This window comes from Balaenoptera acutorostrata, chromosome 12 (genome assembly GCF_949987535.1).
Source record: "Balaenoptera acutorostrata chromosome 12, mBalAcu1.1, whole genome shotgun sequence".
Lineage (NCBI taxonomy): Eukaryota > Metazoa > Chordata > Mammalia > Artiodactyla > Balaenopteridae > Balaenoptera > Balaenoptera acutorostrata.
The window spans coordinates 40,849,264-40,862,825 of record NC_080075.1 but is presented as its reverse complement, the minus strand read 5'-3'; the positions used below and the strand labels follow the sequence as shown (position 1 = coordinate 40,862,825).

General features: G+C 46.0%; 1 long non-coding RNA gene across 1 annotated transcript in view; it reads left to right on the top strand.

Moving 5' to 3' along the window:
- The window catches only part of LOC103013396 (uncharacterized), a 31,176-nt gene extending 19,395 nt beyond the window's left edge, over positions 1-11,781 (top strand). Inside the window, exons 2-6 of the long non-coding RNA XR_451695.2 lie at positions 4,592-4,728; positions 5,163-8,258; positions 8,502-8,681; positions 9,306-9,417; positions 9,715-11,781. This is a non-coding gene — a long non-coding RNA (uncharacterized LOC103013396). The remainder of the gene's footprint in view (positions 1-4,591; positions 4,729-5,162; positions 8,259-8,501; positions 8,682-9,305; positions 9,418-9,714) is intronic.
- The last annotated feature ends 1,781 nt before the right edge of the window (positions 11,782-13,562 follow it).

Here is a 13,562-nt window from a genome sequence, read left to right as displayed (position 1 = left end):
TTCAGGATCAAGCCCTGTGTATCTTCACATCTTGGAATGAACTATGCAATAGGTCACACTTTTCAAGGTTCAGAAACAATGTATGGAATAGCAGAGCTGCTTTAGGTAAAGACCAAGTCTATTCATCAGCTCCTCTCTGACCATCCTAATAAAAACAGACCAAGAAATACATTTGACCTTTGTCATCACTAACAAAGTCAGCCCCAGGGCCTTCCAATTCTGGTTCAGTCCGTCCCTAGAGAGACTTTGCCAGGCAAGACTTTGTAAATTGTAGCCCACAAGCTCTTTTCTTCACAGCATCAATCTCAGGCCCTTCAGCATGTGGATCAGAGTATTTGCAATACTTAGTGGATAAGACAGGTTATAGGACAGGAGAGGAAACCAAGGGGTGAGGGCCTAGAATGTCACTAGACCCCTAAAGCTGTATGCATTGCTTAGCAGGAGAACATGGCAGCCATGGAGAACAAGACTCCATTGGGGCAGCTGCTTGTAAAGCCAAGAAATGAAGCCAAGGATTGACAGTACAGTAGCTGGGTTTGAACCCAGAGAGAAGAAGTGGAGGGCAGAGGTTGGAGTCACCAGCTGAGCTGTAGATTGGGATGTTGCAATAGGTATTAAAGTACACAAGGGTGAGAGCCCCAGGCTCTGTTCTCAAAGGCTTATATTGCCTGTAGCACATGCCTCTTTTGGAGCTTCAGTCCTGTCTTAAAGGGCTAGAACTCCTTGATTTCCATTTTTCACGGGAGGTAATTAGTCTGGGAAAGTTTGGGAGGATTTAGTATTCACCCATATTGTGGTGGACACACCCTAAGGTGACCTCCAATAAATAACACTCCTGTATAATAATCCCCTCCCGTTAGATGTAAGTGGAACCTTGTGACTTGCTTCTTCTTTTTTTTTTTTTTTTTAAGTTTTATTGGAACACAGCCCTGCCCATTTGTTTTACATATTATCTGTTGTTACTTTTATTTATTTATTTATTTTTGGCTGTGTTGGGTCTTCGGTTCGTGCGAGGGCTTTCTCTAGTTGCGGCAAGTGGGGGCCACTCTTCATCGCGGCGCGGGGACCGCTCTTCATCGCGGTGCGCAGGCCTTTCTCTATCGCGGCCCCTCCCGTTGCGGGGCACAGGCTCCAGACGCGCAGGCTCAGTAGTTGTGGCTCACGGGCCCAGCTGCTCCGTGGCATGTGGGATCTTCCCAGACCAGGGCTCGAACCCGTGTCCCCTGCATTAGCAGGCAGATTCTCAACCACTGCGCCACCAGGGAAGCCCTGTGACTTGCTTCTAACTAGTGTATCATGGCAAAGGTGATGGGGTGTCACTCCTTAATTACATATGATATAGATATAGCTAGCTAGCTAGCTAGCTAGACAGACAGACAGACAGACTGACTGGAGAGAGTCTCCTGTTGACCTTGAGGAAGCAAAATGCCATGTTGTGAACTGCCTATGGAGAGGGTCACATGGCAAGGAGCTACAGGTGGCCTTAGGACCTGAGGATAGCCAACAGCTAGTAAGAAGCTGGGGCCTTAGGCAAACAGCCATAAGGAAATGGATTCTGCCAACAGCCAATGAGCTTGGAAGCAGATTTTTCCCATCAAGGCACCAGATGAGAACACTGTACAGTTAGCACCTTGATTACCACCTGTGAAACTCTGAGCCAGGAACCCAGCTAAGCTGTACCTGGACTCCTGAGCCAGGGAAACTGTAAGATAATAAATACGTATTATTTTAAGCCGCTGGATTTGTGGTAATTTGTTAGGCAGCAACAGAACACTTGCCATGTATGTGTGTGTGTGTGTGTGTGTGTGTGTGTGTGTGTGTATATATATACATATATATATATACATATATATATAATAGATCTATATCTATATACCTGGACACTTCTGGTTGAGTAGCTTTCTAAATTTCCTTCTCCCTCACAAGTTATTGGTTTAATATTTACTAGGTTAAGTATGGACTTCCATATTGTAAAGAAAAAAAAAATTGCTCTTTTCACTCATATGTTCAAATCTTATTAGCAACTGCTTTTGTGTTCTATTCTTATTTTTAAATTTTATATATTGGTTGGTATCTCCTTTCTCAATTCAGATTTTATTGAAATGCCTTTACTTTTCAAATACTTAGCTTTTGGTTTTATTTACTGAGTCCAGAGAAATTATTTTTTACTTTCAAAATGATCTCCTTCTGCTTTTATGGTCATATTTTCTTCTTCCTCTTTAGTCTGGCTTGTCTTTTCCTTCCTTTTCTCATATTGTAAACTGAATTCTTTCTAAAATATTCCCTTTTATCAACCACCAAAAAAGAGAAAATTTTAAATCATAAAATTTCCTAAAAGTACTGCTTTGACTACATTCCACAGAGATTACTGTGGCATGTTTTAACCAGCATTGTTTTCTGAATAAACTCCTTTTGTGTTCTTTATTTCCTTTCCAATTCAACTGTTGACTCAGTAAGTATTTTTACTTTTCCAAGTCGTTGGTTTATTTTTATTTGTTTTGGTTGTTACTTTATATTTCATTCTATTTTGGCCAGAGAACATAGCACATTTCATTTCTATTCTTTTTGAACTAGTAGAGATTATGTCTGTGGTCTAGCATGTGATGTATGACACCATATGGGCAATTGCCATGGACAGTTGGAAATTATACATAGTACAAGATATCCATTAATTCTCTCTCTAAGAGATTTTTTTTCTCAGGGGCTGGGACAGTCTCAGGAACTAAAGTGAGAGTTGAGGAATATCTAAAACTGTATTAGCAGGGGGACTCTGGTTCCAGGCTGAGCTGGGAAGGGCACCACTCAAGTAGCCTAGGAGTGTGTTGCTGAAATAGAGGGGGAATAGTTAAGAGAATAGCTGGTACGACAGGCCAGAGAGGTGGAGAAATAATGTGTCACACGCACAGTGAGGCAGGTCCAACAGTAGACAAGCAAAGAAGTCAAAGAGGAGATAAAGAGTGAGGGGTGGATCTCTCTGGCATATTTTGGGGTGGTATTTTCTGCTACCCTTCAAGGTCAAGAACAGCACACTGTAGGAGAGCCTGAAGTTAGGAGGAGCCGGAACACTTGATAACTTCCACAACCTCTGCACTGGCCCTGGAGGCCTGCCAGACTTTACCTTACTTAGGAAAAATACTCCATTTGATTAATCTGCCATACCTGCATTTCTATTATTATGCAGCTGAATTCAAGCCTCACTGAGGATAGGACAGTAAAATCTCTTACTATAATTGTTTTTCTAAAATGAAATTTTCTTGTATTTATGCCCATATTTGCTTTCTGCATTTTATAACTGTATTTTAGGGTCATATATATTCAATGTTCTTAATATTTTATTATTAAACATGTCTTTTCCATTATATGATGATCTTTTCATTCTTTTGAATACTTTTTCCTTTTATTTGGTAGGCAGTGAAAAGCAAAAAAAATTTTTTCTCATAGAAGAGAGTTAAAAGTTCTGATTGTTGTTAGTTAGGACCAAATGTAGAAAAGAAAATGTTTATTGTTTGTTTTAAGTTAATTGCCCATTACTGCTAAAAAAAAATATGACTTACCACACATACTTACTTGCAAGATACAAATAAGGAAAAGAGATAAGGAAATATAATAATTAAAATAAAATAGGAACCCAGGAAATGACTAAACATGATAGTAAATGAATACAGTCAAAATTCTTCTACTGTATACAAAGCACCCCAGTTCAGATCGAAAAACAGAATTCATTAGTAAATTATGAGGTACACTCAAAGGTTTTTTTTAAAGAAAAAACCTGGTAAGTTAGATGACTATTTCTATCAAAATCAAACAGAAAGAAGGGAAAGGAGGATTTCTAGAATCACGAGTGGCATTTGAGGGCCCCTCATCTCCTCAATCCGGTTCTCCCACGGAGAGGGGGCCACTGCCCCCAAATGCCTCGGCTCTAAGGTGTGCTGTCAGGGGTCCCTGGAGGCTCCCCTTGTAGTGGGTACAAACCTCAGTCCACCAACTCAAGTGAAGAAGAAACAGAAGCTTCTCTGTTCTCCTTGACGCAGCTCAACTTCTAGTATAGTCTCCCAGACCATCAAGGTGTCCCGATTCATCCCAGCCACACGCGGTCCGCCCCCTTTTCCTCCGGGTGTCTAGTTCTGGAGGACTTCCTGTGGCATGAGGATGGTACAGCAGGTGCTCCTTGGTTGCTATGGGGACGCAGGGTCCCTGGGGACTGGGCGCCCCTCCACTGCTGTGCTGCTCTTGAGCGCCTGCAGGTCTCCCCGCCAGGCCATGCCAGGCTCTGTCTGCCTTGACACACTGCACACCCCCTCCCTTCTGTGGGGTCTTGGCACCTCTCTGAATGGGATTCTATGTGGACGATGAGGCACAGGCCCCCTGTTCTCAGATCCTACATGTTCATTCAGGATTTTGCCCTCTCCCTGGGGCTCTGCTCAGGACACAGGTCCCCAAACCCTCTTGCCCATGATCCACTAACATCTAAGACGGGGGTAGCAAACAGTCTAGATCCAGTCCAGGAGGTTTTTATCTGGCTCAGACAGTATTTAAAGATTCTTTTGAAAAGATTATGAACATCTTTTTAAATGAGAGTTTTGGCTTTTAGATCCAGCTACCAATTTACAGGAAATGCAGAAGACAGAGGAAGTATGTTAAATGACACCAACAAAATCCAAACTGTGGAACCCTCTACACAATAAAGGACCTGGCTTCATTAACAGATACATCGCAAGAGTCAAAAAGGTGGGGAGCAAACCTAGAGATGAAAGGGAACTTAAAAACATCAATCACTTGCACAGTGTGGACTTTGGGTCCTATTTCAAACAAACTATAAAAATAAAATAATATAAAATAAAACACTTATGACCACCACGAGAAAACTGTAAATTTTAACACTGACAGGCCAATTGATTGGAAGTTATTGGAGTTTATTTAGTGATGATGTTGTGTTATGGTTTAAAAAAACATGAGTTCTTACCTTTACAAGGAAAACGATGAGTCTGGGATTTACTTCAAAATCATTCAGGACTGGGAAAGGAGGGGTTATAGAAGAAATGAAATTAGCCATGAGTTGAAACTTAGTCATGGGTACAAGGAAGTTCATTATACTAGTTTGCCTAATTTTACAGATGTTTTGAAATTTGCCAAAGTGACTTTCTTTTTTCTTTTTTTTGAAGGAGACCATCCACATAAAAATTCTGATTTTGTATTCTTTTGGAAAAATGGAAATACCTGGTAACACTAGCCCAGACCTCCACCGTGTAACGACCAGCCGAATTGAGAAGTGTTACACGAAGGTGCAGTCCAGGGAACCACAGACCCCACCACTCCCTGGTGCCCTTAAAGCCCACTTCCTGTATCTATGCTCCAGCCTCAGCATCAGCCTCTGGTTTGCAACCCAAAGGAACTTTCCTTTCCTTCCTTCTGGGCCTTCACTCTCCTCCACTGGGCCCAGCCATCACGGGTCAGGTCGGGCTGGGCCAAAGTGGGTGCTTGACTTTCCCCTCCTTTTCATGATGTTTTTCCTCCCAAATCTTTTTTCTGTGCTCTGAAACCTTTTTGGTCCCCCAAGAGTGGAAGATTTTGAAACTCAAAAGCCAGAAGGAGACACTTCTTCCTCCTCCATCCCCTCCGGGGCAGTGCTTCATATCACATCCCTTCCCTGAGGGAGTGAGAAAGAACAACCTGAGGCTTTAAAAGGGGAAACAGCAGAACAGGATGGGAAGGAAACCAGGGGGGAAATTTGGTTAAGCAGGAGATATGGGTCTTAGACATATCAGATTGGCAAATATTAAAAAGTTGGATGATATCAAGTGCCACCAAAGGTGGAGGAAAGCAGAATATCTCATAGGAATGTTAACTAATCTTTCTGGGAAGCAGATTGAAAGTGTTAAGTGAAATGGAATATGGGCCAGTCCTACAACCCAGTACTTGGGGACGCTGAGCCCAGAGACGTTCTTGCCCAGGCCCCCAAAGAAACGTGTGGATTTGTTCTCGTAGAATTGTTTGTAATAATGAAGATTTGGAAACACCTAGAAGTTTATTCATAGTAAAGTAGATAAATAAAAGGTTATATGAAAATGCTGAGTACCATTCAGCAGATGAAAGGAATGCTCTGGTCCATATTTACTTATATTAACTTGGAGCCATCTCAAAAATCTTATAGTCTTGACTAGAAAAAAGTGATAAAAGAATGACATGTTTACCAAAGACTACTTAAGCATATTTTAAAAAATATGCACAAAATAATACCAATATTGGGCCTAGATGCAAATAGAAATATAGATTGGCCAGACACAAAGAATCACAAGGACGTAAGAGGAGAAAAATGAGATTGGGGATGGGGTGAAGGGGTCAAAAAAATAAAGTAAAATAAAAGTGAGCCCTGCATATGCTAATAAAGATGGCGTGCATGTGGCTAATTGATCCTGAGCAAAGGAGGTCTCAGCAAACAGAAAACTGAAGCAAAAGAAAACATCAGTTAATGTTTAAAATATTAACCTGATGCCTGTGGAAAGAGAACTCTGTGAATAACCAGATGTCTGATGTGTGCCCAGAGGTGACAGAGCAGTTCTGCAGTCCCTGTGATTCCCTCCCGCTGATCTCCTGCTGGGGTCACTCCATAGCTTGGCCTTGAGTTGCTTTTATCCACAGACTTTCAGCCTCCTCCCAGCACCGCTGACTGCTCTCAGGAAACCTGTTGGATCACGAGATTTTCCCACAGAGATCATCACCCTGGGGTATTTTCAACCTGTTATTAGCCTCGAGTTCCTCCAGCAAAGTCAGGATATCCTGGGAACAAGTACTCCTCCAGCCCCTGAGCCCTCCTTTTTTATGTGCCTTCAGTACCAAAAACTTTCTCAGACAGAGTGTTATATGATGTCCAGCTTTTTTTGCTTGGGGTGTGGCGGACAGAGGTGAGCGGTTCTGGCCAGCAGCTCTGTTTCCATTCGAAGCCCCACTCTTGGGGAGTGAGGGGGAGAAAGAGAGACGATGAGTTATTTGCTGTCTCCCGAATCCATCCTTCTCTCTCTTCCTCTTCCCCTCCGTCCTTTCCTTAGAAACATATATTCAGTGCTGAGTGTGCACAAGGCACGTGGCAGCCCCCATTGAATCTGGCATTGTCCCCTGCCCTCAAGGAGAGTCGAGTCTAGGGGGGAGCAAGCGGTGAGTGTGGTCAAGCATGGTAGGGATTTGTGAGGGACGAGGGAGCTTTGAGACCACAGAGGTGGGAAGCTTTATCACATGGGAGGCTTCTTGGAGGTGGTCCTCCTTGAGCTGAGTCTGAAAGGGTAAATTAGAGGTAACAAGAAGGGGAATAATGGGGGAAAGGTATTCTATTGCAATAGCTGGGAGGCATGAAACAGCAGGACACAGAGGGAGCTGTCAGCAGTTCATCATGTCTGGATTTGGGGCTCCGGAAGAACCTTGGGTGCTAGGACTTCGCTCGTGTTCTAGCTCCTCCCTGAAGCCTGCAGAACTGCCCCAGTCCTGCCAGATCCCCCTCCTCTGAAATCTTGGACCAACCTTTTATAATTGCATGTTCCCCTACTGTTATGGTGTGTGTGTGTGTGTGTGAGTGTGAAGGTTTTGTTTCCCAGTCTCAACTTAGAGAGGGGCCCACAAGCCCAGGGTTTCTCCCACCCAGTGCCTTGCATCCAGCCTTCACTCCACCGAGGGGGTGGCTCACCCAGTTCCGAGTGGGTGTACTGTTCGGTGGGGAAGCAGACTGAGGTGGTGGGTAGCGGCACCAAATCCCACATAGTGCATTGGGTTTTCAGTCTTAGCGGCTTCTGTAAAGGATATGCCTGACCGGGCTGTCATCTGGGCCAATGCCGAGGTGAATGTCCTTCTCAGAGGGAGACCTGAAAGCCCTGGTATTCAGCCTCTCAGATGGTGCCCAGTGAGCCCCACCTCCTGGTTTTCATGGTCTTGTGCAGTCTCCTCCCACATTGTGTCAGGATTGATCGGTATGACCAACAGAATACAGCAGATTGATGGCATATGCCTTTGAGGCTAGCTCAGTAAAAGACACTATGACTTCTGCATTAGTTTCTGTCTTGGACTGCTCACTCTGGAAGAAGCCAGCTGCCATGTTGTCAGGACACACAAGCAGCCCTATCAGAGGTCCATGTGGTACGGAACCGAGGCCTCCTGCCAACAGCCATGAGAGGAGCCATCTTGCATGTGGACCCCCAGCTCCAGTCAAGCCTTCAGATGACAGCAGCCCCGTTCAACATCTTGAGACCTTGAGCCAGAACAACCCAGCTCAGGTGCTTCCAAATTCCTGACTCTTAGACTGTTAGAGATGATAAATGTTTATCATTTAAGTTCTGAAGTTTGGGGTAGTTTGTTACACAGTGATAGATAACTAACACAAAGCCCTTGGCAACACTGTGTGGCTTTTCCTGCTATGGGTTTGGGGGTTTCCTGGCTGGGGTTTTGCCTCCTCTGACAGCAGAAATATTAGGGCTCCCAAAGGTCACAGCCACTCACCCCGTTCCTTCCTTCCACAGGTGCTTCCCTTGATGGGACCAATAGCCCAGCAGCAGATGCAGAACTCTCCTCTGAACTTTCCTTATCTGCCTGGCACAGAGCATGGAGAATCAGCAGTCACCCGCCACCTCCACCCTCCAGCTGCTCTCCAGTCAGGGAGGCACCGACCTTGGGCACCAGGACATTCCCAAAGAAATTGTGTAAACAAGCCTCATCAGAGCCTTCCATCCTTTGAAGCCCTCCCCCTCCCCCTCCCCCGCCCGCCTTTGTTAAGTTGGTATACGAACCTTTGCTTCTGGTTACTCAGTGAGTTACTCATTACGCAGTGCTCCTGCACTCAGTGTGTGCACAAACTTTGTCTTTTCTCCCACTAATCTAGCCCCTACCTCCAACCCCCGAACCTAAATTGGTAGAGAAAAAAGTTTTTCCTCCCGATACTCTCTAATCAAAGGAATCCCCAGGGGCTATCAGCTAAGAAGTTCTGGAGCCCTTTGCACTGAGTTTGCTCTCTGGTCACGTGAACTTTCCTTAAGAACAACCACCTCAGCAGGGCAGCTGCCCCAGGGAGTCTCAACCCCACGCCCCAGCACAGGTGGCCAGGGGCCCCCAGAAACACAACTGCTGGACCTCAGGTCATAGCAGGGGCAAACTCTGACTTACAGAAGCTGCATCTCCTGGTCTGTAGCAGCTTCGTTTCAGATTTTGTCTTATTTAGCAAACACTTAGTGCTTGCTGTGTGCTAGGCTCTGTTCTAAGTACATTAAGTCATTTAATCCTTATAACAACCCTATGAGGTCAATGCTATTGTTGTCTTCATTTTACAGATAAGAATCCTAAGGCACAGAGAGGTTAAGCAATTTGCTCAAGGTCACACAGCAAGTAGTAGCAGCGTAGGAATTCGCACCTGGGCAGCCTGGCTGTGCATTCTGTCCTGAGGTAAGAATTGTCCATTCGGTGATCATTCTGTGCCACTGGGGCACCGTTTCTTGGCCAGGGCTCCTGGGGCTGGACAGGGTTATGTATTTGAGTTCTGGCTACAGGGAATGCAGAGGTCCACATCCAAGCTGGGCATGGCCTCCTGAGGAAGCCAGGCTACATCCTTACTAGGGAAAACCACGGGGGTTTACCTTCTGAGGTCAACCTCTGTACTCAGTCCTGAGGGTCTGCCTGAGGCCTGCCTGGGGCAGGAGGATATCCTCTCTGACCACGTTCATTCTTGCCTTCTCCCCTTAGCTCAGCCAGGCACCTGCGGAGAGACCCTCACACTTCCCCGTCTGCCTACACCAGTGGTTCTCAACCAAGAGCAGTTTTGCCCCCCAAAGGACATGTGGTGATGTCTAGAGACATTTTTGATTGTTGTGACCAGAAGGCTGCTACTGGCACCTAGTAAGTAGAGGCCAAAGATGGTGCTAAACGTTCTGAAATGCACAGGATCAGGCCTCACAACAAAGGGATTACCTGGTCCAAAAGGTCAGTAATGCCGAGGTTGAGAAACTGACCTGGGCCCATCTCACAGCCTCCTTGAGGCTGAGGACCCTCCACCACACACACGTCCACACACACGATCTGATTTCTGTTACGGTGGTGGTCCAGGGTCCTGGGGGTGGGGGCAACATGCGTCCTCACCTCAGCATCTCTTAGAGGCCACATCAGAACGTGAAAGACTCAGTTTGCACTGCAGCTACAAGTTTTTGGAAATTAAGAATTTTGAGGCACTGACAAATGTAGCTGATGTTATTTTGTATCAGGCTCTGTGCTAAGTAAGCATTTCACATATTTTATCTTAGGAAATCTTCATAAACCAGTCTTAGATGCTATTATTATCCCTATTTCAAAGATTGGGAAACTGAGGCTGAAAAAGGTTAAGGAACTCACCCAAGGTCACACAGCTAATAGGTGACAGGGCCAGGTTTCCAGCTGACCCAGGCAGACTGATGGCACAGATGTACATACCCAGGCAAAGTAAAGACAGCAAATTAACAGGGAGAGCCCGCCTGATGCCCACCCTGGGGCTGCCGGAGGTCAGGGGCTTGGTGCCCTCCCCTGGGACGGAGAGATCAGCACCACTCACTCCACTGCACAGCTGCAACCAAGACTCTCCAAGCTGGGCAGAAAGCAGCTTGACCTGCCAGGGTTCTTAAAGAGGGAGGAGTGGAGAAGGCAGAGGTGGGTTGGTTTTGTACAGGGACAGTAAAGACAGAAAACCCTCCAGGAAGAGATGGGTGAAGAAGGCAGGCTTGGGAGGTCTTTATTATTTACTATAGCAGGGGAAAGTATGGGAAGCTTGTTCCTAAGCCATAAATGCCCTCCTTTGATCCCTGTGCATATCAGAGATAAATGAGTCACTTAGGCCTAAGGAATTAATGATTGTTCTGATTATTACCTTAAGTGACCTTCCAGCAATAGTAATTCTCACCACTCCCTGCAAAGTAGCTGTGTCGGGGTTTGACCAGGGTTGGGGAAGAGGCCGGGACTGAAGTGGGGAGAGTTCCTTCGGTGATTGGGCTCAGTTTGCATACAGGAAATCAGCCTCAGCTCTTCAGGCCAGAGAACAGTTAGACTCAGACCCCAACTTCTGGGCTCTGCCTTCTTCTTTGCCTTCAGGGCCCTGTTGAATCCTGACCCCACTGAGAGGGTTGGACCAGAAGTGTGTGCAGAGCTACAGGGCCATCTGAAAGCAAGAGGTCGTTTGGTGCAAAGTTAACATGACCTTCCGCAGGCCCCTTCCCATTCAGATTCAAGGAAGAGCTTTGAAGTTTCCTTTGTGTGCATGTTTTCATAGCCCTGATCCTGCTGTACTGGAATTAGCCTGCAGCCCTGCCCATCCCTGGAGATTTATTCCCCAACTACAAAAATCTTAGAAAAATACTGCAAGCTCCACCCACCATCCCCAAGCCACTGGCTGCTTTTTCCTCAGGCTAAAATACAAAGGAGACCTCAGAACCGCCACCAGGAGACATTTTGTACGTGTTTATAGTTTCTCTAGAGTCATTCCGATGACCCCCTAGAACCGGATCTCAGGGCAAAAGCTTCCAAGATGTGCGTGCTGGGAGGTGGGGCGAACGTGGTAAGAGGAAGGGTGAGAGAACAGATTGTCCCTGAAGCTGCCAAGGGCCAGGGCAGTACCAGCAGGGTCCAAAGAGAAGAAAAAGCAGGTGGACTGAGCCTTTCCAGTCGTACCCCATGAGCCAACCACTGCACTTTGTGTAGACAAACATCAGTCTCAGGAATCTTTGTTGCTCTGAGCGTCACAAAAGGGCCTCTGCTATCATATTGCCCAACGCCACCAGGAGCTCTGTAAGTCGGTATTGAAGAAGGGGGGTGGGGCAGAGGGAGGGGGAGTGGAGGAAGAAGAAAGACTAAAACAGATAGACGGACAGAGAGGGAGGGAGGGAAGCCCGGAATCCCAAAGCAGCCTTAGATTTTGCTCGCCTGATTTGCTTGTCAGAGTAAAGACTCTGAGCAATGGTGCCATCTTGTGGTCATGAGGAGGAATTACAACCAGTCTCTCTCTCCCTCCCCCCACCTCCCTCCCTCCCTCCCTCCCTTTCTCCCCCACCCCCCACCTCTGTCTCTCTCTATTGGGTACATAAATAGATCACATAATAGGAAGTACTAATAAGTGTAAGGAAGAGAAATCTAGCAGGCGAATTGTAAGGCCATTTCAGGTAGTAATTGACCAGACACAACTTTTATTAAGCGGCTGACATTTGCTCAGAGGCCTGAAGGGGGCGAGGGAGCAGGCCGAGTGCATATCCGAGGGAAGAAGGAATCTCCAGTGTAAAGGATGCAAAGGCCTGAAGCCTCTGTGTGGATCTCCTCAGGGCTGTGGTTCTACCAGAAGCAGCTGTAGGAGATGACACACGATGTGATCTAGGGGTCTAGAGTCTAGGGGCTAAGAATAGATCTGACATGTATCCCTTCTCTGGCCAGCCCTGTCGTCAGCATCCAAAGATACCTCTAGAGAAATCCACCTGCCCAGGGCCCACAGAGACGTGGGGAGGCCATGCTCTAGGTCCACAGTCAGGACCTTTTCTGGCTCCCATCCTTCCAAATCCAGAAGCTGACTTTCTCCCCCCAGGTGGAGAAGCTTAATTAACATACAACAAGAAAATTACAATTTCTAGAGCCTCAAAAGATGCCCCTAAAACTCCATAAAAATGGAACTGACCCCATTTCTTAGGGCTTCAGTTCTGCTTCCTTTTTTTTTAGAAACATTTAATTTTTTTAAAACAAAGTAATATATGTTCGTAGTTTAAAAGTCAATAGTATTGTGATGTTCATAATAAAAAAGAGCATCATTTCTACCTCCTAGTCCCTTTCTCCAGGGGCAAGCATGTCTAGTACTTTTGGCTGTGTCTTCCCCTATTTGAGAAGCTGACTTTTGATGTGAGGAATCCAACACGCTTCACTGTCTGGGCCGGTGTTTTCTTTCCCCAAATTTTTGGACTCCCTTATGTGGCCAATGGTGATCCCACGACTCTGCCTTTGCTTATGTCAAACAGTCCAGATCTCCAGCTGAACGACATGTCCACTAAGAATGCAAAGGTGAAATAAAAAAAAGAGCAGCTCTTTCTGAGAGAACACCCAAGTGTTCGAGACCTGCCTACTGGCCAGTTCGTGTTCCGGGCTGGCCTGCTCTGCCCCTTGCTCATTTCACAAATGGTGCACAGTGTCCAGGTGTGTTTTGCTCCATTTCCAGGTTAACAGAGCACAGTTTGCAGCTGTGCTTACAAAATATCACCTGGAACATTATTTGGGGGTAGGGAGTGGGTTGCTAAGCTTTTTTCTTTATTTCTGTAGGTTTATGTTCTCTGTAGGCAGGGAGCCAGTTGCTTACAAGTAAAACTGCTCCAAACTAGATTGCTATCAGATCCCATTTGGTTTTGCTTTTCCAGCATATGAGTCAACAAGAATGAGTCAGATGCTTCCTGAGTGGCCTCTGGGTAGATGAGGCGACTGTTTCGTCAGGTTACTTGACTCAGAAGGTCAGAAATGCCCGCAACAAGAAACCCGAGGACTTGATAGCTTTTCTTCAGTGTTTGCATTCACAGTCCTGTGCAGGGGCCCCAGTCTTTTCC